A 17,257-nucleotide genomic window follows, 5' to 3' on the forward strand; every position below is an offset into this window, starting at 1 on the left:
AGCATACCTAGCCCATAGTAGGCACTCAAAAATATAGCTTAAGTGGCTGGCTGATGAATGAATGTAGTGTAAACTTTGTTCAAGTAAAGATTAACAGAAAAGTGGGAAAGAAGAAATTTCTCTTCCCCATTTTCAGGAATGTATTACTATGTATTCTGAAGACAAGGAAGAGAATTTGAGGTCTAGAACACATGTGATATCTCCCAGCTATGCAAAAAAAAACTTGATCAGTTTTCCACTGGGGAATCAGAGTCACAATCTGGTTACAGGACTCTAGACATGAAATGAGGTCAAATAGAAGAAATCAGAGGGAGATACATTAAGTCCAACCATACTCTGATCCCATAACATGTTGGGAAAGCAATAAAAACTGTGTTCTCTTCATGTAGCCTCGGTCAGTGTTCTAGTTTGCTAGCTGCCAGAATGCAACACACCAGAGACAGATTGGCTTTTAATAAAAGGGGATTTATTTAGTTAGTTCTTCATAGGAAAGGCAATTAACTTTCAACTGAGGGTCTTTCTTACGCAGGAAGGCACAGGATGGTCTCTGCTGGCCTTCTCTCCAGGCCTTTGGGTTCCAACAACTTTCCCCAGGGTGATTGCTTTCTGCATCTCCCAAGGCCTGGGCTGAGCTGTGAGTGCTGAGATGAGGTATGCTGAGCTGCTTGGTCTGTGCTACATTGAGTCTCTCATTTAAGCACCAGCCAATTAAATAAAACATCATCACAGCAGGCACGCCTCCTAGCCGACTGCAGATGTAATGAGCAATAGATGAGGTTCACAAGCCTTTGGCTCATGTCCACAGCAACAGAACTAGGTACCTTCACCTGGCCAAGTTGACAACTGAATCTAACTACCACAGTTAGTCTATGCAGAAAACCTACAGGCTCAAGAGAAAATGTATGGAAAACAAATCTCTTAATGACAGTCGAGTTTTATCAATAGCCTATTGATCCTATTGCAGCTAACCTTGTACTAATGATTGCTTAGGGTAAATGACATATTAAAGTCCCATAAAAATACCTTCCATGTATAGAGCAAACATTCTACTGACTTCCTAAATTTAATGCAAATCCTGGAAACAAAACAGGCTCTGAGATTTGGCCACTGCCACCTTTAAATAGAGTGGCAATCAAATCTTCCTCACAATCTTGTTGGAAGTGAGTTACCACTTAGAAATATTGACAAAGGATGCTTAGGATACATTTGACCAGGCTCCTCTAAAGAAAATAGAAATCCAGCTGACCTTCCTGATCTCCCCTGACTCAGCATTTGCCTAGACTGATGCATTTGCATACATTACATGCAGCCTTATTCTAAGTTGGTAATAAAAACATGGCAAGATGAGATACGCACCATGTTTCATGCATTTTAATGACCTAATATTTGTTAACTTGGAATGAAATATAAAATATATCCAGTTTTAGCACCCTAGCAAGCTGAATGCTTGGCCATCTGTTCATTTCCAGCTTTTATACTTCTTAGTCATTTTACTTCCACATTTAATTGTAACTGCCACTTTTATGCTGATGGTACATATCCTGAAACCCTTTTTAGTGTCTCTTTTTGGTATTCCCTATGATCATTCAGTGCATCTAAAATGATGGCTTAATCTCAATTGCTTTTAAATTTATGTTTTAAATTCAAGAAATGTTTTCTTGAATAACACATTTCTATTTTCCTTACCTTATTTCTTGCTTCATTTTTTACATCCGTTAACCAAGTCCTTGGTCTGGTCATCAGAACTGTATAATTTTTCTTTCATATCTTACCCTCTCTATTCTATCACAGCTGAAGCTTTCAATCACATTATCCTATTGCATGTATAATTTTGCTTTCACATTGCCACCTACTCTACTTAATTAAATAATTTGTTGACACACTCAGATTCTGTTTACTCTAAATCTAGCATTCTAGCCAAGATAATTACATTCAGGGCTACAAGACCTTCCCACGGGAAAATGCTGAAGTAGGGAAAATTTGTCTTTGAGCTTTCATCACAGGGCTTATCAACTCTATTTCCTCTCTTCTTTCCATCTTTTTTTCCTATCTTAGATTCCCAGGCTATTACGACAAATACCACACAGCGGGTTGGCTTAAACAACAGAAAAGTATTGTCTCACAGTTTCAGAGGCTAGAAGGCTTTCTCCCTCCTGGGGCTTGCTATTGTTCTTGCCAGCAATCCTTGGGTTCCTTGGCTTTCTCCATCACTTGGTATGTTGGCTCCTTTTTTCTTCTGCTTTTGTTAAATTCTGGCTTCTGGCTCCTCTCCATAGCTTTCTCTCTGTTATGAAGCCTCCAGTAATGGGATCAAAGTTCATTCTAGTTCAATTGGCCACACCTTAACTGGTGATAACATCTTCCAAAGGTCCTCTTTACAATGGATTCACAGCCACAGGAATGGGAATAAGATTTAGAACAATGTTTTTCTGGGATACATAATTCAACCTACTACACAAACCTCCTCCCTCTTCCTTCACAACATGAAGTGGTAATCCATCCTGGATATTCCTATCCATTCTTGATTTTAAATACTTTTACCCATTGTCCTTAAATCTAATTTTAAGTTCCTTTTCTTTATATGGTTTAAAAATATGGTGAAATTGGGTGGTGCAATGGTGGCTTAGTGGCAGAATTCTCACCTGCCATGCTAGAGACCCAAGTTTGATTCCTGGAGCCTTCCCATGAAAAAAAAAAAAAAAAAGGTGAAATGAACAAGATTCCAATTCTGATATTCCAATGAAAATATTAACAAATAAGAAAAACCTGTCAGCTCTTAAGCACTTAGGTTAGTTCAACTCTGCTGAAAATGAGATTTATTGTGTGTCAACTGTGCCCAGGGCTCCATGATTGGTGCTAGGTGTGAGAAGATGAGTAAGATTCTGGGACTTGAATTTCCAAAGCTTGGAGTCTAGTAAAGAAAACAGACACAGAAACAGAGAAGTATAATATCATATGATGCCATGACAATTATTTGTATGGACCTTGAGAGCACAGACAAAGGGCAACTATTCTCAGCTACTCCCCCTTCATCTACATATCCTGTTTCCTTTCTAAAGCAAATATTTCCTGATAAGGATCTTAAGGAATAATAATACCTAACAATTATTGAGAAGACACCATATACCAGGGGTTGACCTAAAATATATAATATATATCAGCTCATCTAATTCTCATAAATGACCCTATTAAGTTTATTTTTATTATTCCCATTTCATTGAAGATAAAAACAAGGCACAGAAAGATAAAATTATTTCACAGAGTCAGGCAGAAAGTGCTAAAGATATCATTTGATTCCAGTCATTTTGGCTCTAAAGCAGTGCTATCCAAAAGAACTCTCTGTGATAATCTAAATGTTCTATATCTGAACTGCTCAGTATAGTAATCACTAGGCACATGTTGAAATTGAACATTTGAAACATGATCAGTGCAACTGAGCAACTGAGGTTTTTATTCTTTATTTAATTTAATTAATGTAAATTTTGATAGCCATGTATATTGGATAGCACAGCTTTGACCTGCTCCTGACCTGCAGATCTGCCCCTGACCACTAGACTCTACTCCTGTCAGAACAAGGCATTATTATTGAGGTGAAAATGAGGGAGCAGTCAGAAAAAAATATCTAGTGTGAGCATCCATCAGAGAAGTATAAAGTTAATAGCTGCCCTAGAAAACACCTCAGGACCTGAAGGAATGAAAGCTCTAAAGGTGTAATAATCAACATGAACTTGAAATTTAAGGGATGGCACATCCTACCAGTTGTCTCTCATCAAGGCACTTCCATCTAGCAACAGAAGGTACCAGTTAGCTCAACTTTATTCTTTCCAGTAGTCTTAAGAGAAAGGATGGGAAAGCCCTTAATTACTTTATTTTACATCAAGCTCTGTGAATTACTGGTATACTAGACAAATGAAAAACATAAGTTAAATGGGGGGAGGCTCCTGACATGGATATAATATAAATATTGATAATAATAATAATGCCATAAGGCCATTTATTGAATATCTTATATAAGCCTAGCAGGCAACTTCCATGCATTTTACATTTAAGTTATCATTTTTTCCTCAAGAAGCTATAAGGTAGGAATTATTGGCTTCAACTTACAGATAAAAATATCAAAGTTGAGGGAAGTGGTAAAGCTTGTTCAAGGTCATATATATGGTGGAACCACACCTTGAGCTCCCACTTATCAGTCTCCATCCAAAGCTATACTTTTTCTTCTGTACAAAGAACCTTTCTGCTAAAACTGCCTCACAAACATCTGATATCTGGATGTTCAATTCCAGCCTCGAGACCCAACTTCAGTATCTCCAAATTACTTAAACAAGTAGAAGACATTGTGAAGGTTATTGGGAGGCTCTCCGTAAATATTGTTGCCCTTTATAATTCATCTTTTTAGACAAATTTAATCTTCCTGGAGCAGAGTTTCATTCATGTCATCTAAAAATCCTAAAAAAGTGCTTATAGAATCAGGAATAAATACCCCAATCTTTCACAGAACTAATCTGATTTTATCTATTAGTAGAAGTTCATTTAGTATCACATGTCAATGCGAAATCTCCATCGCTGTCCAACTGGTTCCCACACTACCCACAGACACTTTTCTTCAGCCTAAGGGTTCCCTCCTTCTCCTCCATCTGAAGTCTATGCATCTCATAATGTGCAGGTCAATTCTGTTCCTTGGCAAAGCCCTCCTGACTCCTCCAGCACCACTGGCCTCTCCCATCCTTGATCTTCCTCAACTATTAGGGACTCTGCCATACATTTTGATATGTACTCATATTCCATGATATATCAGGTTCTTTCATGTGTATATCTCTTGATATGTCTTATAATTGGAGAATATTGTAGAGGGGTCATGCAATGATCAGGAATGTTAGACTTTGTGTGGTCTCTAGTTTACTTTTTCCACATTCCACTGTGATCTCTTCCAGGGAGGCTCCATTCATTATCTTTGTACTTTGCTCACTGTTCTCAGTGTCTTCTTTAGTACCCACCAAATAGTGTGTACTGAATAACTGTCTACTGGGTGATATTCATAGTGAACTATGTGCCAGGCACTGTGTGAAATAATGTTTATGAATCATCTCATTTAATCCTCACAGAACCACACAAGGCGGGTGTGGTGGCACATGGCACACTGCCTATGCTCTCTCTTCAGCTGAAGCTCTCATTTCTCTGGCTCCCAGCTGTGTTGGTGGCTGGATCACTCTACAGGCATTGCCCTCTTCTGTTGAGTCACCCCACCAAGGCCAGGCTTCCTTCTCTGACTGGCTCATGCACAGGTTTAAAGGCTGACTCCCTTGCTTCAAAGTGGGTCCACTCTAAAGGCCATCCCAGCTCTGGAGCTCTCGATGGGATCAGTGAGACCTTTTCTGTGGCTGCATTGCAGTTCAATTCCTCCCTCTACCCATTCAGCTTCCCACATTCTTCCAAAGGTATCGATCCCAGGACATTCCTCCCCAAACACTCTGCAGACAAAGATTGTATTTTCCAGGGAATCAACTTAAGACAGTGTGCATCACTATTGTAATTATTCCCATGAAAATGAAAAAAAAAAAGGGGCTTAGGGAATTTAATTTTCTCAAATTTAATTAAGCAACGGAAGAGGAATGCAAACCAAAGCAGATTATCTAACTCCTGAACTCTTACCCATCATGATGCACTGTCTCCTTGCAGCCTTAAAAACAAATGCATGCACAAATAAATGACCACCTCAGCACTGTGAAGTGCCTCCCATTCAGGGTCATCGGTGCCTTTGGGCCTTTCACCAGGGCAAAGAAGAGGGAGTGGACTGAATCTGTGGTATATGCTCAGAAGAATACAGCAGGATCTAGGATCTCTAGGTTTGCCTGGGGCAAAGCGCCATTGGAATCACTATGACATGCACAGGCCTTATGAATGAAATGCTTATATAAAACTGAGATGAATAAACTACAGACAAAATAAGAGTATTTAAATTTTTTAAAAATTATTTTCTATTGAAGATAATGATCAGCTGTTTTTGGTTAAAAACAAGTAACCGAGGAAATGATTATAAATGTACTTATGCAGCATCTAGGTTAAACATGGGAAACAATTTTCTGACAATGAAGATTGAGTCATTTTAAGTATATTGGATGTGGAATCTTTTCCTATGAAATAAAATAATAATTATCAGAGAAGCAATAGAATATCTTGGGTATAACATGAAATATTGAGAACATACACTGTCATAAAAACTCCACATGTACAGAGGCTTCCCTAGCTCTTTTTGTGAGCCTTTGTTTGTGTGTGTGTGTGTGAGAGAGAGAAAGAAAGAGAGAGCACCTCTGTAAAAATTATTTTTCTAGAAGAACATTTTAATTTGAGGTGCATTCTAGCAAAATTCTGTGAAAGTTTGGACAGAACACATACCTGGCAGTCACAATATGCAGTAAAAGGCCCTCTTGTTTAAATACCCTGTAAGAGGAAAGAATAAGTGGCTATGAAATGCTTGCACCCTCCAAATTCTATGCCCATTTTGAATCTATATTAACTTCTTTAATCCCTTGTTTTCATTTCTCTCCTTTTCCTTAAAATATTACATAAAATCAAAATAATTTTTAAATATTTCATCTCATGAACTCATTCAACAAGTATGTATTATCTCCTACATGCCACCTGCTCTACTAAAAGTGAGGAAACTTTTGTTCTAGTTCTGGCCTAAAAGCATAAACCCTGAAGAAGCCATTTAACCTTTTTTTAATCTCTGTGTCCAAATCTTCAATATAAGACAAGATAATTGGTCTCCAATGCTTACGGGACCAAGCAAATAACATAGATGAACATTAAGCTGACACGCATCATTTTCATATTAACCAAAAAAGGCACATTCTTTATTTCCACAAAGAAACTTGCTCTCTTCATTTTTTAAAATATGAAGCCCTCTCAGGATATATTTTGTTTTACCATTTCTGACAGAATCAGAAATATTTCTTTTTTCCTTAACTCTATCATAAGAAAATAAGAGCCCACACGCAATGATGAATGCCAACTACCAACCACAATATGGCGCAACCATCAGGGAACACAGGTACAATGTCACACTAGAGAGCTCAGTTCTTTCTACAAGCAGCACTCACTGTTCAGGTAAGTCTCAGGATGCAGACTCAGCGCTGCTTAAATGTTCCAAATTATATACAGAAGCCCAATATGTAGATTTTTTATTAGTAATCCATCATTATAAAAATGTAGGTAATCAATTTTAAAAATTCTACGAACTCTATTTGGGGCATCACTATGGAGAACAAACCACATATGACTGGGGCCAGATTCAGCCTGGGGCCTGTCAATTTGAGACTTTGTGACTAGTTTATCTCTAAGCTGCCTTTATGCTTAAACAGTTATATGATTTTCATTAGGATCACAATGACATGAATCCAATTAAAATCACAGCGGCAACTGCCAGAAGAGAGAATCTCAATGTTACATGTGTTCTGAAAAAAAAGAGTCATCCTAAAAGAAGCCATTCATTATGTTAAATAAAATAGCTGGTAATAAGAAGCTAAGAGGAAAATCATTAAAATTTAAATCAGGAAGTATAAATGTTTAGGGGCTGGTTACTAACAGTCCATGTTTAGGTCCGTGAACTGACATACCTTTGATATTTGATACAACTAACATTGATCAAAAGTTATATACGTTTTCTAAAATGGAAAAATCACTGTGGTATATTATTGATCGCATTTTTGCATCAGCAGCAGCCATCAAATTCTATGTCAGTGGGCAAGTGCAAAGCAGTTTCTTGATAGCACTGGGCCATCTTATATTACTGGTTTCATGGGTTGAGTAGACACATGACTTTCATTAATATGCATCCACTATTGTGTCAGTTAACATATCACAAAGTGACTGCTGGTATTTAAAAATAGTTCCAGAGAACATAATTTCACAAATAGGCATGCCATTTATTAATTGTATGACCTTGGCATGTTACTTAACTCTCTCAACTCATTTCTTCACCTGAAAAATAGGAACTGTGGTAAGGATTAATCAAAACATTATATGTAAAAGGCTGACACAAGGTAGGCATACTCAGTAAATGTTGATTGAAATGAAAGAGTGTGAGCAACCAGATGGTTTTGTTTAGAAGATTCTGGGAAATCTAGGATAGGTTTCTCACCAGAATATCCTAACACACTAGTGTGGGAATAATTTGAGATTGTGCTGAGGAAATTGCACACAACCTAAAGCTCATCTTATCCCTACAAGCAGCAAAATCACCGAAATGTGAACTAACCCATGGGGTAAAAGACATATGAACATATACCCAAATAATAAAAGTGACTGAGAAGTTCCAAAGAAACTTTTCATGTTTTTAGAAACTAGATTCTTTATTATTTCTGCAGTTTGTTGTAAAGTGGCTGAATGTATTCCATTACATTATCAGTTTACCAATTGATAATGTAATTGATAATACCAATATTATCATTACCAATTGATAATGGTAAGAAAATTGATAATTATTTCTATTACACTTTACAACAAAGCAGAATTGATACAGCTAAGGAGTAGCAGGACTTTGAATTCATGCTATCCAAGCTCAGAATTGCCAAAAATTCAATTTATCTTATAAAAATATCAGAGACTGTGACAGAGACAATCTAACCCCATGAAACTCTTTCCTTCCATTACTCCATGAAATCATTCCAGGTGGCCAGTTTCTGGGCCATTGTAATCCTTCAAATAATTCCTAAAGTATGATATAAGAACATTCATCAGGAGTGGAGTTGAAGTTCGGGAGAAACTTTTAGCTGGTAGATGATTTTGTGGGGGAGAGATTCTGTCAAAATATGCAGTAATTTAAAATTTCTGACATTCTGAGTTTGTGTTAATATTTGGGCCTTAAGTGAAACATTTTGTTCTTCTAAGATTTGTATCTAACCACCGGTTCATTTTGTAATCTCCCCTGCCTAAAATGTGGTAGAGAGATAAGATAGCCCGAGATATAGGCTAACAGCTGTGTTTTTTCTGGCAATTCAAGCACTTTGAATATAGATCTTGGCAGTTAAAATTCTAGCCTGAAATTTCTGCACTGAAGTTCTTTGAGAATTTATCAGTTTGTTTAGGGAATTCTCAAATGGAAATGAAATTATTCATGTTTTTATAGGCGGTTCCAAATTCCAAATTGTGTCAAGGGTAAAATGTTTCTGTTTGAAAAGCCAAGGCAGACTTAAATAATTCAGAAGAGGATGATATAATGCTGCCTCAGGAACAAATTAACCAGCTTTAAAAGTTTGCTGATTATTTCTATAACTTTATGCAATAATTGGATGTAGTTTTTTCTTACCCTTAAGGAATTGGAATTTGGCTTTCATAATAAACCCATAAGGCCCAGTGAATTACAAATAGTTGTCATAAAGAAAGTTTTTATTTGTTTTTTTTTGTTTTCACATTTGGGAAGTTGTCTCTCTTATGAGTTCTGCCAGGGACATGCTCTATGGGTATTTCCATGGTTGCCGTGATTGTGATGTGGGTACCTATTTTTCTTTTTCTAAACAATTAAGACTTCAGAGTCTTCAAGAAGCCCAGTTGCCATACAGATTCACAGATTCATTAGCCAGACATTTTTCCAGGCCACATACTTCTTACCAGTCCTTCCTGCACTCATAATTCAAGCTATGGAATGGGAGTAGGCTACATAATATTAAGACCCAGAGAAATGTGGCATACATTGGAATTGTTGAGAAGTATTTGAAAGATTTTGAATTAGCATTGAGAATTTTTACACCCAAGTTTGTATACAAGTTAGGATTTCTACAAAGGCTATGAGCTAGCTAAACCGCCAATAGCATAGGAACCAAGGTCAAGTTTTGCTTAGTTTGGAACTGAGGAATTGAAGGTTTAAATTCTAGGTAAGGAATTGAAGGGAGATGAAAATATGTATAAATAGAAGAGTGAATTATACCAATGAGTAAAGGTCTGGTGGCTTTTAACTCAAAACCTTTGGTTTTTCCATGGCACAGAACTGCATGTGTCTGCAATTATTTTTTATGTGGAAACTAAGGAACTAATTTCAAACTACGCATGGATACCTGGGTCCATCTGCAAGCACAGAACTTGGTGAGAAGTGATGAGGAGTAGAAAACCACTATTCATCTTCAAGAGAAACTGATAAGAAAGCTATTCTTGTAGGCTCTGTGTGCCAAAATATTTTGAAAGCTCATGTTTCTGAAAGAAACTCTGACACACCCTGAACCATCATAGTAAAAGCATAGGCTGTTAAAAGAAAAGTTTAGGAAGAAAGGTCTTGGAACACAGCCTCCCCGGGAATTTCTCCCATCCATAACAGGAAAAAAAAATAGTGGAAAACACAAAACCAAATACTTTGTTCCAAGTGTGAAAAGGGGGAAAGAAAGTATTTTTTTTAAAGCATATAAAAGCCAAGTCAAACCTTTATTCAACCTGATATTGTTTGTGATTTGCTTGGTTTTATGGTATCAGTGGACAGTTTCAAAAGAAACTGAAGATGGGGAGATAATGTGATCATTCCATCTCCATTTAGAAGGGTCTAACACTGACGTATTAATCCTTACAAGGACTTAAAATTTGATATTCCAGGTTAGTAGATATAATTCTTTGAAAAAGCAGGTTTATTAAATAGAAGTTACTGACATAGCTTCATCAGAATGAACATGCTTATCCCATCCACTTCCTGTTTATTCAACTAAAATGACGCAAAGCTATCAATTTTTATTTCCTTGCAGCATTTTAATTACAGAGCATATTTTTCCATCTCACAACTTTCAAAACAAAGTGTTTTCTCCATTTATTTCTCTCAGCATTTGAGAAAAAGAAGAAAAGCTAAGATGTCAGTAATATATGAAATTTCATTATCTGTAGGACTTGCAGTAAATAACTTTATCAACTTAATGTGCTTGAAAGTTTAGTATAATTTATATAAATCTGCAAGTATCTGAACAGTTGTAAAGTTCAGAAGTCCTATTTTGTTATTTTCATGGAATTAAAAAAATTCTTCAGTGTGTAAATATATATACAGCATAAAATCCGCACCACCCCCCATGTAACGATTTGCTTATATTAAATGCATTCATAATATTGTGTTACCATCAACACTATTCATTACCAAAACTGTTTTACCACCCCAAAGAGAAATTCTTTACCCTTTAGGCAGTAACTCCCATTCTTATTCCACTCCACCCCCAAACCCTTGGTAACCCGTAATCTATTTTCTATCTCTATGTATTTGCTTATTCTAGGTATTTCACATACATGGAATTATACAATATTTGTCCTTTTGTGTCTGGCTTATTTCATTCAACATGACTGATATCTTCAAGATTCATCCATATTGTAGCGTGTCTCAAAACTTTATTCCTTTATGGCTGAGTCATGTTCCATTTTCTATATATACCACATTTTGTTTAGTCACTCATCTGTTGATGGACATTTGAGTTGCTGTTGTGAAAAATGCTGCTATGAACAGCAGTGTACAAATATCTTTTCAAGTCCCTATTTTCAATTCCTTTGGATATATACCTGGAAATGGAATTGACAGGTCATATGGTAATTCTATGTTTAACTTTCTAAGGAATCACCAAATTTTTTCCACAAGAACTGCACAATTTTACATTCCTACTAGCAATGAATGAATATTACTTTTTCTCCATAACTTCTCAAAAACTTATAATTTTTTGGTTTTTAAATAGTAGGCATTCAAATGGATGTGAAACAATCTTATTGTGGTTTCCCTAATGGTTAATGATGTTGAGCATCTTTTTGGCCATTTGTGTATCATCTTTGGAGAAATGTTTATTCAAGTCTTTTGCCATTTTTTTTAATTGGGTTGTTGTTTTTTTTGTTGTTTAGTTGAAGGGTTTCTTTATGTATTTTGAATATTAAATCCTTATCAGATATGTGGTTTCCAAATCTTTTCTCCCATTGTATAGATTCTCATTTTACTTTTATGATAGTCTTTTGCTGTGCAAAAGTTTTAATTTTGATGACGTCCCATTAATCAAATTTTTCCTTTGTTGTATGTGCATTGGGTGTAAAGTCTAAGAAACCATTGCCTAACAGAAAGTCCTGATGATGCTTCTCTACATATTCTTAAAAGAGTTTTATAATTCTGGCTTTTATATTTAGATCTTTGATGCATTTTGTGTTGATTTTGTATACAGTGTGAGGTAGGGGTTCACCTTTTTCTTTTGCAAATGGAGATACAGTTTCCCAGCGCAATTTGTTGTAGAGACTATTCTTTGCAACCGGTTTATGTATCTGTACTTGTGTCAGTACCATGCTATTTTTATTACTTTGGCTCTGTATTAAGTTTTAAGAACAGGAAGTATGACTCCTCCAACTTTATCTTCCTTTCCAAGATGGCTTTAGTTACTCAGGACACCTTACTTTTCTACATAAATTTGATGACTGGCTTTTCCATTTCTGCAAAGAAAGTTGTTGGAATTCTTACTGGGATTGCATTGAATTCATCAGTTGCTTTGGGTAGAACTGACATCTTAATATGTCTTCCAATCCATGAATATTGAATGACCTTCCATTCATTTTGGTCTTCTTTGATTTCTTTTAGCAATATTTTATAGTTTTCTGCTAAATTTATTCCAAGATTTTGACCCTTTTAGTTACTATTATAAGTTGAATTTTTTTTCTTGATTTCTTCTTCTGACTGTTCATTGCTAGTGTATAGACACTACTGATTTTGGGGTTTTGATATCGTACCCTGCCACTTTGCTGAATTCATTTACTAGCTCTAGGATAATTTGTTGTGGATTTTTCAGGATTTTCTCTTTATGGGATCATGTGATCTGCAAATAAGGAAAGTTTTCCTTTATCCTTTCCAATTTGAGTGCCTCTTATTTCTTTCTCTTGCCTAATGGCTCTGGCTAGAATTCCCAGTACAATGTAGAATAACAGTGGTGACAGTGGGCATATTGTCTTGTTCCTATTACTAGAAGGAAAGCTTTCAGTCTTTCACCATTAAGTGTGAAATTAGTTGTGTCGATTTTTTATATGTTGAGGAAGTTTCCTTGTATTCCTAGTTTCCTAAGTGTTTTTATCAAGAAGCAGTGCTGGATTTTGTCAAATGTCTTTTCTGCATCAATTGAAATGATCATATGTTTTTTTTCCCCTTCATTCTATTCATATGGTATATTACATTAATTGATTTTCTTATATTGAACCACCCTTGCATACCTGGGATAAATCCCACTTGATCATAGGATATACTTATTTTGATGTGTTGTTAGATTTGGTTCGCTAATACTTTGTTGAGGGTTTTTACATCTATAATTATAAGAGATATTGATCTGAAATTTTTATCTGTATCTTTATGAGGGTGACACTGGCCTCTTAGAATGAATTAAGGGCAATTTTCTATTTCATCATTCAAAATTTTCATCCTGTCAGATAAGAACCTTTCAATTAAAAGGAAGTAACATTCATTTATTTTGTAGATAATTATTAAGCATCTAACATATGCCAGACAACAAGTAGGCACTGGATATGAAGGTATTATCTAGAAAGAAAATGCCCCACAAAATCTATAGTCATCCAGGTTAGAAGATAGACAATTAAAGATACACAATAAAGAATTCTAAGGTATAAAGACACAGACAGTCTTATAGGAGAGCACATTTCAGAAGTATCAACCCTGATCCTGTGGAAGAGAAAAATCATTTGTGAATAGGACCTTTGAAAATGTTATTAGTTAAGGTGTGTGTCCAAACTGAATGAGGATGGCTTTAATTCGATATGGCGGAAATCCTAATACTCAAAGGAAATCAGACAAAGAAAGAGAAGCCATGGAAGCAGTCAGAAGCCAGAAGTCAAGAAAACTGAAAAGAAAAGGGAAAAGATGCTGCCATGGACATTGTCATGTGGCAGAAAAGCCAACAATCAAGGGCCTCTGGAAGCCAGTTCCAGAACACCCCAGTCTTTGGGGAGAAGGTATAGCCTTTTGGACTTCTAGTGTCAAACTGTGAGCCAATAATTCCCCACTGTTTAACCTCTTTTTTGGTATTTGTTTTAATAGCTGTGAAACTAATATAGGGGCCAAAAGAGTGTGATAAGGATGGGGATGGAAAGCAGTGGATAGATTCAGGAGACAAATAGGAGTAGAATCAATAGGAATTGCTGATTTTTTGGTTTTACAAAGTAGGAGGTTTGGTTTTTTGATTTTTTTGTTTTTTGATTTTACAAAGTAGGAGGGGGAACAGTCAACAGTGATTGCAGTAGTGGGTTACTGAATAGTTGGATGTTGTTGAAATTCACTAAGATAGAAGGCCCTTGAGTAAGAGAGGGTTTTGGGGAAGAGCAAGGGTTCAATTTGTGGTATGTGTAGTTTGATGTACCTGCGTGATCTTTGAGTAAAAATGTTTAATAAGCAGTTCAAATAAATGGGTCTGAAGCTAAAAAAGGAAGTTTGGATTGGCAATAAAAGTTGAACTTCTAGCTCAACACAGAAATTAAGCTGAATCTCAAACTGTTAGGAAGTCACAATCAGAATAGAACATTTTTTCCTTTCTATTTTCATGACACTTGGCATGCCACACTTACTAAGCATTAGCTGCTGCTGATGACAACTTCCTGGTGTCAGACTAGTCTTCAACTTGCAATGCTGAACTGTTCTGATGGGGGCCTGACCTAGTACAATTTCCAAATTGCTTGACAGCCAAAAGAGGTGAAAAACTCATTATGAGGCCATCTGTCCTGAGATTCTGTCCTGATTTCCAGGCCAGAGAAGTTTGAATAATTTTGAAAAAATTTAAATAGCACACAAAAATTGGTAAGTTCATTTGCTCTCAGACCCATATCCTAGACTCTTGTGCACTAAAAACCTCTAAAAGTTAAGCAAGGGGGCAGTATTAGCAAATAGATACTCTAACTGCAGTCTTAATTTCAGTATAAAATATAATTTAACAGAGAATCATGGGTTTTCTCATTAAGTTTACACACTTTTATCACTAATAATTTGTTTTATCTATTTCTACGCTGTCTTTATTCTTGAATTAAGGTATATTCCTATCCAATAAAGTTAAGATAATAGTAGCAATGGAATTAATCTACTAGTCAATCTGAATCTCCTGCTTATTGCAGAGACTCTTTCCTGGATTCAAATATTTTCTTTCTTACTTCTTTCTAGTCTTGTCCTCTTCTTTTTCTTTCTTTTCTTCTTTCTCTTTCTCTCTGCTCCTTTCCTCTGTGGTTTGTTTCTTTCCTTAGGTAAGGAAAGATCTGAGTCAGAAAGACATTTTGAGTCAGACAGATCTGGATTTGAATCAGAAATCTACTCTATTTTACTTACATGCTATGATTCTGCTTCCTAAGTTTTAAATACTTTTAAATACTAGTAATATCAATTAATAATATTGATGATTTATAATATTGCAGAATCAATTTGAGGGTTAAATGAGAAAATATATATGAAGTTCACTGCATAAAAATGGCTTACTGAAGTTATTTCACAAATATCATTTATGTTCTCTTTCAATGTGTTATTTTTCCTCCAATAAAAGGCTACTAGATCTCAGCATTATGAGACTTGTTGAGCATGGGTAAATCAGATTCAATGAAAACAGATAGAAATGAGATTCAGAGATGAACAAAAACATAATATTTCAACATGGTAAAGGAGACAGCTACTCTTTCAAGAATTTTAGGGTAAAGAGAAATAGAAAAATGAAGCAATACTATCAGTGAGAATCAGAGTCAAGGAAATACTTTTGTTGATGGTCATTGGTTATTTTTTATTTTAGGATGAGGTAGACTTGCAGATGGCCATAATAAGAGAAGGAATCCAACAGAAACAAAGAATATAAGAATGAAAGAGACTAATCATAATGAAAGATTCTATAAGAAATGGAACATAAAAGCAGCATCAATAAAAGTGACTGTAGCTATGAAAACAGCCAAGAATTCTCACCTGCCATGCGGGAACCCAAATTCAATTCCCAGCCAATGCACTTGTTCTAGTTTGCTAGCTGCTGGAATGCAACACACCAGATATGGATTGGCTTTTAATAAAAGGGGATTTATTTTGTTAGTTCTTCAGAGGAAAGGCAGCTAACTTTCATCTGAGGTTCTTACGTGGAAAGGCTCAGGGTAATCTCTTCTGGCCTTCTCTCCAGGCCTCTGGGTTCCAACAACTTTCCCCAGGGCGATTCCTTTCTGCATCGCCAAAGGCCTGGGCTGAGCTGCGAGTGCTGAGATGAGGTATGCGGAGCTGCTTGGGCTGTGCTACGTTGCGCTCTCTCATTTAAGCCCCAGCCAATTAAGTCAAATGTCACTCATCACAGCAGTCATGCCTCCTAGCCGACTGCAGATGTAAATCAGCAACAGATAAGGTTCACCTACCATTAGCTCATGTCCACAGCAATAGAACGAGGTGCCTTCACCTGGCCAAGTTGACAACTGAATCTAATTACCACAGTACTCAAAAAAAAAATTCAACAAATGCTCCTGTGATCATGGGATATTCACATGGAGAAAGAATGAAATGTGACCCCCCCCCACTACACAGTATATAAAAAATTAAAAATTAAAAATAAATAGCAACATGAACACAAAAATCCTGCTAGGGAATGCAAGGGGGTTCTTTGGGGACCTAGGATCATTATGACATGGGGCATCAACCAGACTTTTACTATTAGCCTGCAGTGTCAAGGATATCAGTGGATCTGTAGCTAATCAGAACTGAAGGACACTGCAAAAGTCTCCTATATGCAGTGCCTTTTCCTAATGCCTTAAATGACAATGGCAACTACTCATTTATATGTCAAGTGGTTAAGAGTTATATAGCTTAGTTAAGAGCCTGTGCTTTGGCATGCACAGACCTATTTAAATCTGAACTCCATCATTTACTTTTTGGTATAATCTTTAAAAAGTTTTTAAATTTCTCTGAACCTTGGTTTCCTTGATTCTAAAACAGGAATAATGATACCTATAACACAGAATTGGAAATAATGTTTGTCAAGTACTTAACGGTGTATTTACATACAAGACACACTTTTTTATTGTAAAATGTTAAAGTACTGTGATTTGCCTATTTACTTATTATTGAATACTTGTTGGCTTCCATTTCTTTGTATAAAACAGAGTATATCTGATACCATATACTTGCAGAGATTTGAACTGATATCATGATGACCATTGTTAGCTTAAGTGGTTAAATGAAGAGACTGTGCCAGGATTTGAATGTGAGTTGAGCTGATAGGGCTGCAACATTTCCCAGAAGAAACCTAGAAATTTTGTGCCACAGGCA

The 17,257-nt window shown here is 36.1% G+C and overlaps 1 long non-coding RNA gene across 12 annotated transcripts in view; it reads right to left on the reverse strand.

The window, feature by feature from the left end:
* LOC143691604 (uncharacterized) overlaps positions 1-17,257 on the reverse strand; it is a 228,276-nt gene that overhangs the window by 42,249 nt on the left and 168,770 nt on the right. For 5 of the 12 annotated variants that reach the window (XR_013179597.1, XR_013179602.1, XR_013179600.1 and 2 more), the window contains 3 exons: positions 15,130-15,231; positions 6,397-6,441; positions 229-2,911 (listed from right to left, as the gene is read on the reverse strand). This is a non-coding gene — a long non-coding RNA (uncharacterized LOC143691604). Of the gene's footprint in view, positions 1-228; positions 2,912-6,396; positions 6,442-15,129; positions 15,232-17,257 lie in introns of those variants that run through there. The other 7 variants (XR_013179596.1, XR_013179598.1, XR_013179605.1 and 4 more) reach the window with 5 other exon arrangements.

Source organism: Tamandua tetradactyla, chromosome 7 (genome assembly GCF_023851605.1).
Source record: "Tamandua tetradactyla isolate mTamTet1 chromosome 7, mTamTet1.pri, whole genome shotgun sequence".
In the NCBI taxonomy this organism is placed as follows: domain Eukaryota; kingdom Metazoa; phylum Chordata; class Mammalia; order Pilosa; family Myrmecophagidae; genus Tamandua; species Tamandua tetradactyla.